At 38.7% G+C, this 15101-nt stretch overlaps 1 long non-coding RNA gene across 1 annotated transcript in view; it reads right to left on the bottom strand.

The window, feature by feature from the left end:
* Positions 1–474: 474 nt before the first annotated feature.
* The window catches only part of LOC143669906 (uncharacterized), a 60262-nt gene continuing 45635 nt past the window's right edge, over positions 475–15101 (bottom strand). Inside the window, exon 4 of the long non-coding RNA XR_013169117.1 lies at positions 475–1192. This is a non-coding gene — a long non-coding RNA (uncharacterized LOC143669906). The remainder of the gene's footprint in view (positions 1193–15101) is intronic.

Here is a 15101-nt window from a genome sequence, read left to right as displayed (position 1 = left end):
CAACTAAGTTACATGCCCATGGTCTACACTCCTGCCACATTACCTTCTGTTTCTGAACCCAGAGCTATGACCTCTTGGGGAGCTCCTTACTGTCAGTTGACTGAGGAAGAGAAAACTCATGCCTGGTTTCCAGATGGTTCTGCATAATTTGCTGGTACTACCTGAAAGTGGACAGTTGCAGCACTACAGCCCCTCTGGGATAGTGGTGAGGGGAAATATTTCCAGTGGGTGGAACTTCAAGTAGCGCAGTTTGTTGTTAATTTTGCTTGGAAGGAGAATTGGGCAGAGGTGCATTTGTATAGTGACTCATGGGCTATTGCTAATGGTTTGGTTAGATGTTCAAGGACTTGGAAGGAGAATGATTGGGAAATTGGCAAGAAAGAGATCTGGGGAAGAAGTATATGGATAGACTTTCCAGAGCGGGAAAAAAATGAAGATATTTGTGTCCAATGTGAATGGTCACCCGAGGGTGAATTCAGCAGAGGAAGGTTTTAACAATCAAGTGAATAAGAGGACCTGTTTGGTGGATACAAGCCATCCTCTTTCCCAAGCCACTCCTGCCATTGCCCAATAGGATCATGAATAAAATGAGCACAGTGGTAGGGATGGAGGTTATGTATGGGCTCAGCAACATGGACTTCCACTGGCTAACCTGGCTATGGCCTTTGCTGAATGCCCAATCTGCCAGGAGCAGAGACCCACACTCAGTCCTGGCATCTGTGCTTGTTTGAACTGTTGTGTACTCCAGAAAAGCCATGTTTGTCAATCATCATTCAATATTGCTAGGTGGGATTTTTTTTATTGTTTCCATGGAGATGTGACCCACCCAATTGTGGGTGGTAACTTTTTTTTTTAAGACAGGGAATTTATTAAGTCGCTAGTTTATAGTTCTAAGGCCATGAAAATGTCCCAAGTAAAGCAAGTCTATAAAAATGTCCAAATTAAGGCACCAACGAGGTTACCTTCACTCAAGAAAGGCCGATGAAGTTCACGGTTTTTCTCTCTCAACCAGAAAGGCACATGGAGAACGTGGCGCTGTCTGCTAGTTTTCTCTCCAGGCTTCTCATTTCATGAAGCTCCCCCAAGACATTTTTCTTCTTCATCTCTAAAAGTCTCTGGCTGCATGGGCTCTCAGGGTTCTTGTTGCTCTCATGACTTTCTCATCATTCTTTCTCTCTCCAAATTGCTTCCACTTAAAAAAAATTTTTTTTAAATACCAAAAAACATCAAACAAACACAAACATTCTTAACTTTTGATCATTCCATTCGACCTATATAATTAGTAATTCACAATATCATCACATAGTTGCATATTCGTCATCATCATCATTTCTTGGAACATTTGCATCAATTCAGAAAAAGAAATAAAAAGAAACAGAAAAATATTCATACATACCAACCCCCTTACCCCTCCCCTTCATTGATCAATAACATTTCAATCTAAATTTATTTTAACATTTGTTTCCCTTATTATTTATTATTATTCCATATGTTTTACTCATCTGTTGATAAGGTACATAAAAGGAGCATCAGACAAAAGGTTTTCACAATCACACAGTCACACTGTGAAAGCTATATCATTATACAATCATCTTCAAGAAACATGACTACTGGAACACAGCTCTACATTTTCAGGAAGTTTCCTCCAGCCTCTCCATTACATTTTGACTAACAAGGTGGTATCTGTTTAATGCGTAAGAATAACCTCCAGGATAACCTCTCGACTCCGTTTGGAATCTCTCAGTCATTGACACTTTATTTTGTCTCATTTCACTCTTCCCCCTTTTGGTCAAGAAGGTTTTCTCAATCCCTTGATGCTAAGTCTCAGCTCATTCTAGGATTTCTGTCCCAGTTGCCAGGAAGGTCCACACCCCTGGGAGTCAAGTCCCACGTTGACAGGGAGAAGGTGGTAAGTTTGCTTGCTGTGTTGGCTGGAGAGAAAGACCACATCTGAGCAATAAAAAAGGTTCTCTTGGGGGTGACTCTTAGGCCTAATTTTAAGTAGACTTGACCTATCCTTCTGGGGTTAAGTTTCATGTGAACAACCCCCAAGATTGGGGGCTCAGCCTATAGCTTTGGTTGTCCCCACTGCTTGTGAGAATATCAAGAATTCAATTTTGGGAAGTTGAATTTTCCCCCTTTCTCACCATTCCCTGAAGGGGACTTTGCAAACACTTTTCTATTCACTGCTCAAATCACTCTGGGATTTATCAGGGTATCACTCTGGACAAACTAACAAAATCTCATATCCTACTCAAGGTTCCATGTACTTATGGTGTTCAATTAAGCTGTCTACATAAGTTATATTAGGAAATGCACCCGTCAAAATATAAATTTTGTACCAAATAAACATTTTTTGCTTTAGTCTCACACCTAAGGTGACATTTTAAAATATTACTTACCATCTATTTTCAGCACCCCGCAGTAATGACATTCCTTTGTTCTTCCTCATGCAAAAACATTTTAAAATTTGTACCTTTAGTCACTATCATTATACACTCTAAGCATTCCTAGATTATACCATCACAGTCTTTATCGTCTTTCTTTCTGATTTCATTTGTGCCCCCAGCCCTCCTCCCTCTATCATTCTAACATTCAGCTTCATTCAGTGTTTTAACATAATTACATTACAGTTAGATAGTATTGTGCTGTCCATTTCTGAGTTTTTGTATCCAGTCCTGTTGCACAGTCTGTATCCCTTCAGCTCCAATTACCCAGTATCTTACCCTATTTCTATCTCCTGATGGTCTCTGTTACCAACAAAATTCTCCAAATTTATTCACTTATGTCAGTTCATATCAGTGAGACCATATAGTATTTGTCCTTTTGTTTCTGGCTAATCTCACTCAGCATAATGTCCTTAAAGTTCATCCACATTGTTACATACTTCATAACTTTATTCTGTCTTATAGCTGCAAAATACTCCATCGTATGTATATACCGCAGATTGTTTAACCACTTGTCTGTTGATGGACATTTTGGCTGTTTCCATCTCTTTGCAATTGTAAATAATGCTGCTATACACACTGGTGTGCAAATGTCCGCTTATGTCCTTGCCCTCATGTCCTCTGAGTAGATACCTAGCAATGGTATTGCCGGGTCATATGGCAATTCTATATTTAACTTTTTGAGGAACCGCCAAACTGCCTTCCACAGTGGTTGTACCATTTGACATTCCCACCAACAATGGATACGTATGCCTCTTTCTCCACATTCTCTCCAGCACTTACCATTTTCTGTTTTATTGATAATGGCCATTTTGGTGGGTGTGAGATGATATCTCACTGTGGTTTTGATTTGCATTTCCTTAGTAGCTAGGGAAGTTGAGCATCTTTTCATGTGAATTTTTGGACATTTGTATTTCCTCTTCTGAGAAGTGTCTGTTCCAGTCTTTTGCCCATTTTGTAATTGGGTTGTCTTTCCTTTTGTTGTTGAGTTGAATAATCTCTTTATATATTCTGCATACTAGACCTTTATCAGATATATCATTTCCAAATATTGTCTCCCATTCTGTAGGCTGTCTTTTACTTTTTTGATGAAGTTCTTTGATGCACAAAAGTGTTTAATTTTGAGGAGTTCCCATTTATTTATTTCTTTCTTCAAAGCTCTTGCTTTGGGTGTAAGTCTAGGAAACCGCCTCCTAGTATAAGATTTATAAGATATTTCCCTACATTTTCTTCTAACAGTTTTATAGTCTTAGATCTAATGTTTAGGTCTTTGATCCATTTTGAGTTAATTTTTGTATAGGGTGTGAGATACGGGTCCTCTTTCATTCTTTTGCCTATGGATATCCAGTTCTCTAGGCACCATTTATTGAAGAGACTGTTCTGTCCCAGGTGAGTTGGCTTGACTGCCTTATCAAAGATCAATTGTCCATAGATGAGAGGGTCTATATCTGAACATTCTATTCCATCAGTCAGTATATCTATCTTTATGCCAGTACCATGCTGTTTTGACCACTGTAGCTTCATAATACACCTTAAAGTCAGGTAGCATGAGACCTCCAACGTCACTTTTTTTTCTCAGGATACTCTCAGCTATTCGGGGCACCCTACCTGTCCAGATAAATTTAGTTATTGGTTTTCCTATTTCTGAAAAGTAAGTTTTGGGGATTTTAATTGGTATTGTATTGAATCTGTAGATCAATTTAGGTAGAATTGACATCTTAACTATATTTAGTCTTCCAATCCATGAACACGGTATGCCCTTGCATCTATTTAGGTTTTCTGTGATTTCTTTTAATAATTTCTTGTAGTTTTCTTTGTATAGGTCTTTTGTCTCTTTAGTTAAATTATTCCTAAATATTTTATTCTTTTGGTTGCAATTGCAAATGGAATTCATTTCTTGATTTCCCCCTCAGATTGTTCATTACTAGTGTATAGAAACACTACAGATTTTTGAGTGTTGATCTTGTAACCTGCCACTTTGCTGTATTCATTTATTAGCTCTAGTAGTTTTGCTTTGGATTTTTCAGGGTTTTCGACATATAGTATCATATCATCTGCAAACAGTGAGAGTTTTACTTCTTCCTTTCCAATTCTGATGCCTTGTATTTCTTTTTCTTGTCTAATTGCTCTGGCTAGAATTTCCAAAACAATGTTGAATAACAGTGGTGATAGTGGACATCCTTGTCTTGTTCCTGATCTTAGGGGGAAAGTTTTCAGTTTTTCCCTATTGAAGATGATGTTAGCTGTGGGTTTTTCATATATTCCCTTTATCATTTTGAGGAAGTTCCCTTCTATTCTTATCCTTTGAAGTGTTTTCAACAGGAAAAGATGTTGCATTTTGGCAAATGCCTTCTCTGCATCAATCGAGATGATCATGTGGTTTTTCTGCTTTGATTTGTTGATATAGTGTATTACATTAATTGATTTTCTTATGTTGAACCATCCTTGCATACCTGGGATGAATCCTACTTGGTCATGATGTATAATTCCTTTAATGTGTTGTTGGATTCGATTTGCTAGAATTTTGTGGAGGATTTTTGCATCAATATTCATTAGAGAGATTGGTCTGTAGTTTTCTTTTTTTGTAATATCTTTGTCTGGCTTTGGTATGAGGGTGATGTTGGCTTTGTAGAATGAGTTAGGTAGCATTCCCTCCTCTTCAATTTTTTTGGAGACTTTGGGCTCGTACTAATTCTTTCTGGAATGTTTGTAGAATTCACATGTGAAGCCATCTGGTCCTGGACTCTTCTTTTGAGGGAGCCTCTTAATGACTGATTTAATTTCTTTACTTGTGATTGGTTTGTTGAGGTTGTCTATTTCTTCTTACATCAAAGTTGTTTGTATATGCCTTTCTAGAAAGTTGTCCATTTCATCTACATTGTTGTATTTATTAACATAAAGTTGTTCATAGTATCCTGTCATTACTTCCTTTATTTCTGTGGGGTCAGTGGTTATGTCTCCTCTTCCATTTCTGATCTTATTTATTTGCATCCTCTCTCTTCTTCTTTTTGTCAATCTTGCTAAGGGTCCACCAATCTTATTGATTTTCTCATAGAACCAGCTTCTGGGTTTGTTGATTTTCTCAATTGTTTTCATGTTCTCAATTTCATTTATTTCTGCTCTAATCTTCATTATTTCTTTCTTTTGCTTGCTTTGGGGTTAGTTTTCTGTTCTTTCTCTACATCTTCCAAGTAGACAGTTCCTCAATTTTTGCCCATTATTCTTTTTTGATATAGGTATTTAGGGCAATAAATTTCCTTCTTAGCACTGCCTTTGCTGCAAACCATAAGTTTTGATATGTTGTGTTTTCATTTTCATTTGCCTTGAGATATTTACTGATTTCTCTTGCAGTTTTTTTCTTGACACACTGGTTGTTCAAGAACACAAGTGTTCAATTCATATTTGTGAATTTTCTGGCACTTTGCCTATTATTGATTTCCAACTTCATTCCTTTATGATCTGAGAAAGTGTTTTGTATGATTTTAATCTTTTTAAATTTATTGAGACTTGCTTTGTGAGCCAGCATATGGTCTATCCTCGAGAGTCATCCATGCACACTTGAGAAAAAGGTGTATCCTGCTGTTGTGGGTGTAATGTTCTATAAATGTCTGTTAAGTCTAGCTGATTTATTGTTTTATTCAAATTCTCTGTTTCTTTATTGATCCTCTGTCTAGATGTTCTGTCCATTGATGGGAGTGGGGAATTGAAGTCTCCAACTATTATGGTAGATGTGTCTATTTCTATTTTCAGTGTTTGCCTCATGTATTTCAGAGTATTCTGGCTTGGTGCAGAAATATTTATGATTGTTATGTCTTCTTGTTGAAATTGTTCCTTTTATTAACACATAGTGTCCTTCTTTGTCTCTTTTAACTGTTTTACATTTGAAGTCTAATTTGTTGGATATTAGTATAGCTGCTCCTGCTCTTTTCTGATTGTTATTTGCATGAAATATATTTCCCCAATCTTTCACTTTCAATCTATGTTTATTCTTGGATGTAAGATGTATTTCCTGTAGACAGCATATAGATGGGACCTGTTTTTTAATCCATTCTGCCAGTCCATGTCTTTTGATTGGGGATTTTAATCCATTAACATTTAGTGTTATTATTGTACAGGTAGTACTTTCTTCTACCATTTTGCCTTTTGGATTTTACATGTCATATCTAATTTTTCTTCTTTTTACCTTTACTCATAGTCTTCCTTCCTACACTCTTCTCCACACCTCTCTCTCCTGTCTTTTCGTATCTGCCTCTAGTACTCCCTTTAGCATTTCTTGCAGAGCCAATCTCTTGGTCACAAATTCTCTCAGTGATTTTTTGTCTGAAAATGTTTTAATTTCTCTCTCATTTTTGAAGGACAATCTTGCTGGATATAGAATGCTTGGTTGGCAGTTTTTCTCTTTTAGTAATTTAAATATATCATCCCTGGTTTCTGCTGAGAAATCTATGCATAGTCTTATTGGACTTCCCTTGTATGTGAATAGATTGCTTTTCTCTTGCTGCTTTCAAGATTCTCTCTTTCTCTTTGACCTCTGACATTCTGAATAGTAAGTGTCTTGGAGTACGTCTATTTGGATCTATTCTATTTGGGGTACGCTGCACTTCTTGGATCTATAATTTTAAGTCTTTCATAAGAGTTGGGAAATTTTCAGTGATTATTTTCTCCATTAGTTTTTCTCCTCCTTTTCCCTTCTCTTCTCCTTCTGGGACACCCATAACACGTATATTCATATGCTTCACATTGTCATTCAATTCCCTGAGTCCCTGCTCATATTTTTCCATTTTTCCCCTATATTTTCTTTTACTTGTTGGATTTCCAATGTTCATTCTCCAGTTCACTAATCCTATGGTCTGCCTCTTGAAATCTGCCATTGAAGGTTTCCATTGTTTTTTTTTTTCATCTCTTGTACTGTGCCTTGCATTCCCATAAGTTCTGAGATTTGTTTTTTTTTTTAGACTTTCATTTTTTCTTTTTGTTCATTCCGTGCCTTCTTTATATCCTCCCTCAATTCATTGATTTGATTTTTGATGAAGTTTTCCATGTCTGTTTGTACATTCTGAATTAATTGTTTCAATTCCTATATCTCATTTGAATTGTTGTTTTGTTCCTTTGACTGGGCCATATCTTCAATTTTCTTAGTGTGATTTGTTATTTTTTGCTGGCATCTAGGCATTTAATTACCTAATTAGTTTATTCTGGAGATTGTTTTCACTTCTTTTACCTAGGGTTTTCTTGCTGGATGAATTTGTTTTCTATCTGTTCTTTGACATTCAGTTCAGCTTTTTCTGGACCACTAGCTTAAGTTTTGTTTAACAGAGGAATATTTTTCAGTTCTTGTTTTCTTGTTTCTTGCCCTGCCAGTATGGTGCCTTTCTCCCCCCACCTTTGGGAGGGTCTCTTAGGTATTATAGACCCCAGCCGGATTTTCCCAGACCAAACTGGCCTCCTGTCAGGAGGAAAGAGTCACCTGCATCATTTTACCCTGAGGGTGAGACCCAGCAGGTTAAAAGACTTTCCTGTGAAGTCTCTGGGCTCTGTTTTTCTTATCCTGCCCAGGATGTGGTGCTTGTCTGCCTGCAGGTCCTACCAGCATAAGATGATGTGGTACCTTTAACTTTGGCAGACTCTCCCTGCTGGGGGTGTGGTGGAGACAGAGGAGAGGTTGTAGGCTGGTTTTAAGGGCTCCAAATTACCAAGCCCTGGGGTCTGAATTCCTTGAGGGAGGGATTCCACCTGATTTGGGCCTCATCCCTCCGCTGGGAAAGGCACAGGCTCCAGACAAGGTCTCAAATGAGCTTGTCTCTGCCCATGCCTGGGGCAGTTGCAGCCTGAAAAGCCCTGCTGCTGTATTCAAAGGCAGTCAAGCCTTTGTAGAAACATAGCCACAAAAACCTCCGTTTCCTTTTTTTTTCTTTTTCCATCAACCCTGCCCCCTTGGCGCCAGGGCAAAAATCAATGACCTCCACTTTGACCAGGTTCACCTGAGCTGGAGGCCTATTTTCAGTAGTCAGAATTTGTGAATTAATTCTACACTTGAAGCTTAGTTGCACTCAGCCCCTGCTGCTGGTAAAGTCCCTTTCCTTTCCCCTCTGGGAAGTAGCCTGTGGGGGCATGGCACCAGCCACTGCAGACTGGGGAACTCACAGTTCTGGGGGGAGCTCACAGCACATCCAGCTGGTCCAGACTGGGGCACACTGTGTGTCTGGCCACTAATGTGGTACCAGGAGCTGTTCTGTACTGTTTCTGGTTATTTAGTAGCTGTTCTGGAGGACACCTTGCTAAGCCGCCATGTGGGTGGTAACTTTTGATTAGATTGTTTCCATGGATATTTGTCTCCACCCACTCAAGGTGGGGTTGCTTACTGGAGCCTTTGAGAGGGAACCATTTTGAAAAAAACATCAGTGCCAACACAGCCAGAGATCTTTGGAGATGCAGAAGGAAAATGATCTTGAGGAAGATTTATGAGATAATGAAAGAATGGTAGCAGATGCTGACCTGTGCCTTCCCAGCTGTGAGAGGTGTCCAGAAGCCAGAGACCTCAGCAGATGCCAGCCACATGCCTTCCCAGTTGGCAGAGGTGTTCCAGATGGCATCAGCCTTTCCTGAGTGAAGGTAATCTCTTGTTGGTGCCTTAATTTGGACATTTTCATGGCTTTATTACTGTAAACTTGCAACTTAATAAATTCCCTTTACAAAAGCCGTTCCATTAGCAGTATGTTGCACTCTGGTAGCTTTAACAAACTAAAAAAGCACCATTCTCCAAGGTGATCAGCTGCTACCTGGTGGCAGGCCAATTATATTGGACCACTTCCATCATGGAAGAGTCAGTAATTTGTTCTAACTAGAATAGGCACATACTTCATATATGGCTTTGGCTCCCCTGCATGCAATGTTTCCACCAAAACTACCATCTATGGACTTGCAGAATGCCTTTTCCATGGTGATGGTATTCCACACAGCATTGCTTCTGATCAAGGAACACACTTCATAGTAAATGAGGTTCAGGAATGGGCTCATGATCATGGAATTCTCTGGTCGTGATATGTTCCCCATCATCCAGAGGCAGCTGGGTTGACAGAACAGTGGAATGGCCTTTTGAAGACCAATTATGGTTCCAACTAGGTGGTAATACCTTGCAGGGAAGAAGCACTGTTCTCCAGGAGGCTGTGTATTCTCTGGATCAGTGTCCATTCTATGATGCTGTTTTTCCCATAATCACAATTCACAGGTCCAAGAATAAAGTGGTGGAAATGGGAGTGTCACCACTAACTATCACCCCTGGTGATCCACTAGAAAAACTTTTACTTTCTATACTTGAAACCTTAGGTTCTGCTAGTCTACAGGTCTTGGTTCCAAAACGTGGAGTGCGCCTATCAGAAGACACAATAATGATTCCATTGAACTGGACGTTAAGACTGCTACCTGGCCACTTTGGGCTTCTCATGCCTCTGAATCAATGGGCAAGGAAGGGGATTATTGTATTAGCTGGAGTGATTAATTCAGACAATGAAGGGGAAATAGAACTGCAACTATACAATTGAGGTAAAGAAGAAATGGAGTATAGGAGATCCCCTAGGATGTCTCTTAGTACTAGGATGCCCTGTGATTTAAGTCGATGGAAAATGGCAACAACCTAATCCAGGCAGGACTACCAATTGCCCAGAAACTTCAGGAATGAAGGCTTGGGTCACTCTACAAAGCAAAGAACCATGATCAGCTGAAGTGCTTGCTGAGGGTAAAGGGAGCAAGGAATGGGTAGTGGAAAAAGGTAATGGTAAGTTTGAACTATGGCCATGTTACCAGTTACAGAAATTGGGACTGTGATGGTATGACTATTTCCTCTTGCTTCATTATGAATATGTTTGCACATAAATCAAATATCTTATTTTCATCTTATCATATGATAGAAGTTGTATTGTTCATGTTATAATATTTAAATTAAAGGTTATTAAGTTTAAGAGTGAATATTGCTGTTCTTAGTTTGCTAGCTGCCAGAATGCAATCTACCAGAAATGGAACAGCTTTTTTTTTTTTGGCATGGGCAGGCACCAGGAATTGGGCCCAGGTCTCTGGCATGGCAGGCAAGAACTCTGCCTACTAAGTCACCATTACCCACCTAGGAATGGCTTTTAAGGAGGGGAATTTAATAAGTTGCAAGTTAACAGTTTTTAGACCATAGATATGTCCCAATTAAAGCAAGTCTATAGAAATGTCCAGTCTAAGGCATCCAGGGAAAGATACATTGATTCAAGTATGCCAATGAAGTTCAGGGGTTTTTCTCTCTCAAGTGAAAAGATACATGGCAAACACGGTCAGGGTTTTTCTCTTGGCTGGAAGGGCACATGGTGAACATGGCATCATCTGCTAGCTTCCTCTCGAGCTCCCTGGGAGGCATTTTCCTTCTTCATCTCCAAAAATCACTGGCTGGTGGACTCTCTACTTCATGATGCTACAGCATTCTCTGCTCTCATAATCTCTAGCTTTCTCCAAAATGCTTCCTGTTTTATAGGATTCCAGTAAAGTAATCAAGTCCCGTCTGGAATGGGTAGAAACATGTCTCGACCTAATCCAGTTTAACATCTACTCTTGAGTGAGTCACATCTCCATGGAGATAATCTAAAGTTTCCAACATTAAATACTGAATAAGGATTAGAAGAAATGGCTGCCTTTACAAATGGGATTAGGATTAAAACATGGCTTTTCTAGGGTACATAAACCTTTTCAAACTGGCACAGTTACCTAAGGACTTGCACCCTATTCTGGAGACATTTAACACATGTCTGGTTGTATGTAGGACAGTTGATTATTTTTAGGTGAAACATGTATCTGTTATTGTGTTTTAGTTAGAGCTTCAGTATGTTTAAAAGTGATGTGTGTAGCTGGCAGGTTGACAAGGGATGGACTGTGATGCTTAGGTTTCGGTGTCACCTTGGCTACGTGCTGTTGCTCAGTTCTCTGGTCAGGCAAGCACTAGTCTAACCATTACTGCAAGCATATTTTGTGGCTGGTTAATAAACCGGAGGCTGGTTTATTAAATCATCCGTTGGTTGATTTTACCTGTGACTGATTACATCTATGATCAACTAAGCATGTGTCTCCCACAACAAAATAATCCGATCAGCTGAAGATTTTTTAAAGGAGAAGGGAGAACATTCACTACTTATTCAGCCAGCAAGCCTCTCCCGTGGAATTCATCGAGGAACTTCATCAGAGTTGTCAACCTCATGGCATCTCCATGGTTGTGTGAGACATTTTTACAAATCCCATGTTTACATATATCTCCTGTTGGTTCTGTTTATCTAGAGACCTCTAATAGAGGTGGTGAATGTCCTAAGGTTTTAACTTCCATATCTCATGAATAGATTCAGATCAGCCTGAAATCCAGAAAAAACTGCCTAAGTAACATGGGCAGAAAAGTTCCAAAGTAACACTCTCTTTATGGTCAAAGAAATTGGAATTGGAGCCTCTGCATGACAGAGAAAATTGGGGGAAATCCTCTGTTTTTATTCACTCGCAACCTGCCCTGATACCATAAATCCATGAGACTAGATGGTCTTGGGGAAAGAGATGAATGCATTTTGCATATGGAATGGGTGTGAATCATTGTGGCCAGTGGACAGACTGTGGCAGGCTTTATTATCCAAAGATAGCTATAACAATATCTCCTACCCCATATGCACTTTTGACAATGTAATCTTGTCATCTGCCATCAAGAGATGAAAGTATATGACCCCTCCCCTTGAAACTGGGTGGACTTTGTGACTTCCCAACCAATGGAGTATGGCAGAAATGACACTGTGTGGCTTCCAGAACTAGATCATAAAAGTCAGCACAGTGGGTGCATAGATGGTTCAGTGATTGAATGCTCACCTTCCATGCCAGAGATCTGTGTTTGATTCTTGGACCATGCAACACCACCCAAAAACAAAAAGCCAATGCACTTTCCTTCTGCCTGTTTTCTTTGGATACTTGCTCTTAGAACTGGGCTTCTTTGAAGCCCAGACCACATGGAGAAGCTACATGTAGTTGTCCCACCAACTGACAGGTGAAATCCTGTCCAACAGCCAGCATTAATCCCAGCCTCCAACCCCAGCCACCATCTGGCTGCAACCACATAAGAAACCCCAAGCAAGAAATGCTTAGCTAAAGCCAGCTCCCCATTAATGTAACCAAAAATAATAAAAAATGATTTTTGTTGTTTTATGCCACTGAAATTTGTGGTGGCTTATTATATAGCAATAAATACTTGGTACAAGGACTGTAAAAACAGCTCTTGGGGCTCCTTGTTCATTAGCTCTCAGGTTTTCTCCAAATTTATATTGCTGCCTCCTACTTGGAACTGCAAGCCCTTTGCATTAATTCCTAAATGTTCCCACCTTCCTGTTTTTACACTGTGCTTTGCACTTCTCATCTTGTTTTTTTAGTAAGGAGGACCTTCCTCATTGACTGGGAACTTCATAGGACTGCCAGTAGGAATTATCTCTGGTTCTACCTTCAGTACCCTCACCCACAATTTATCAATATCTAAATTTTATATTTACAAATTAGATTGTCAAATGTCAAAGACAAAGAGAGAATTCTGAAAGCAGCAAGAGAAAAGCAATCCATCACATACAAGGGAAGCTTGATAAGACTATCTGTGGATTTCTCAGCAGAAACCATGGAGGTGAGAAGGCAATGGTATGAAATATTTAAGATTCTAATAGAAAAACTGCCAACCAAGAATTCTATACCCAGCAAAATGTCCTTTAAAAAAGAGGGGGAGATTAAAATATTTTCAGACAAAAAATCACTGAGAGAATTTGTGACTAAGAGACCAACTCTACAAGAAATACTAAAGGGAGCACTACAGGCAGATAGGAAAAGGCAGGAGTGAGAGGTATGGGAAGAATGTAGAAATTAAGACAATCAGTAACAGGAAAAAGACCAACAACAAAAAAATAAGATATGGCATATTAATCCAAAAGGCAAAATGGTAGAAGAAATTTCTGCCTTTACAGTAATAACATTAAATGTTAATGGATTAAACTCCTCAATCAAAAGACATAGACTGGCAGACTGGGTTTAAAAACAGCACCCAACTATTTGCTGTCTACAAGAGACTCACTTAAACCCAAGAACAAAAATAGGTTGAAAGTGAAGGGTTAGTTAAAGATATTTCATTCAAACAACAACCAGAACAAAGCAAGAATAGCTATACTGATATCTGACAAATTAGATTCCAAATGTAAAACAATTAAAGGAGACAAAGGGCACTATGTATTAATAAAAGGGGCAATTCAACAAGAAGACATAACAATGATAAGTAATTATGCACCAAGCCAGAGTGCTCCAAAATACATGAGGCAAATACTGACACCACTGAAGGGAGAGATAGACACCTCTACCATCATAGCTGAGACTTCAATTCCCCACTCTCCTCAATGGGCAGAAAATGTAGACAGAGGATCAACAAGGAAACAGAGATTTTGAATAATATGACAAATGAACTAGACTTAATAGATATTTACAGAACATTACATGCCACAACAGCAGGATACACATTTTTCTCAAATGCTTGTGGATCATTTGCAAGGATAGACCATATGCTGGGTCACAAAACAAGTCTCAAAAATTTAAAAAGATTAAAATTATACAAAACACTTCTCAGATCATAATGGAATGAAGTTGGAAATCAATGACTGGCAGAGGGCTGGAACACTCACACATATATGTAGGTTAAACAACAGCACTCTTAAACAACCAGTGGGTCAAGGAAGAAATTACAAGAGAAATCAGTAGATATCTCCAAGCAAATGAAAATAAAAACACAATATATCAAAATTTATGGGATGCAGCAAAGGCAATGCTGAGAGGGAAATTTATTGCCTCAAATACCTATATAAAAAAGAAGAGAGAGCAAAAATTGAGGAATTAATGGTTCACTTGGAAGAACTAGTGAAAGAACAGCAAACTAACCCCAAAGCAAACAAAAGGAAAGAAATAATGAAGATTAGAGAAGAAATAAATGAAGTTTGAGAATTTGGAAACAAGGGAGAAAATCAACAAAACCAGAAGTTGGTTCTTTAAGAAACTCAATAAAATCGATTTAACCTTAGCCAAGTGGACAAAATTTAAAAGAGCATGCATATAAATAAAATCAGAAATGGAAGAGGTGACATAACCACCGACTCCAAAGAAATAAAGAAGCTAATGAGAGGATATTATGAGCAACTATATGCTAATAAACTAGACAATATAGGTGAAATGGACAACTTCATAGAAAGGTGTGAACAAGCAACATTAATTCAAGAATAAATAGATGATATCAACAAACCAATCACAAATAAAGTGATTGAATCAGTCACCAATAAATTCCCAAGAAAGAAAAGTCCGGGACCAGATGGCTTCACACGTGAATTCCACCAAGCATTCAAGAAAGAATTAGTACCAATCCTGCTCAAACTCTTTAAAATATTGGAGAGGGAAAGCTACTTAACTCATTCAATGAAACCAACATCACTCTAATACCAAAGTCATACAAAGATACTACAAAAAAAGAAAATCACAGACCAATTTTTTAATATAGATGTAAAAGTTCTCAACAAAATACTTGCAAGTCAAATCCAGCAGCACTGGAAATGTAGGGAAATATCTTATAAACCTTGTGAGAGG

Source organism: Tamandua tetradactyla, chromosome 26 (genome assembly GCF_023851605.1).
Source record: "Tamandua tetradactyla isolate mTamTet1 chromosome 26, mTamTet1.pri, whole genome shotgun sequence".
NCBI lineage: Eukaryota > Metazoa > Chordata > Mammalia > Pilosa > Myrmecophagidae > Tamandua > Tamandua tetradactyla.
This window is presented reverse-complemented; position numbering and strand designations above follow the sequence as displayed.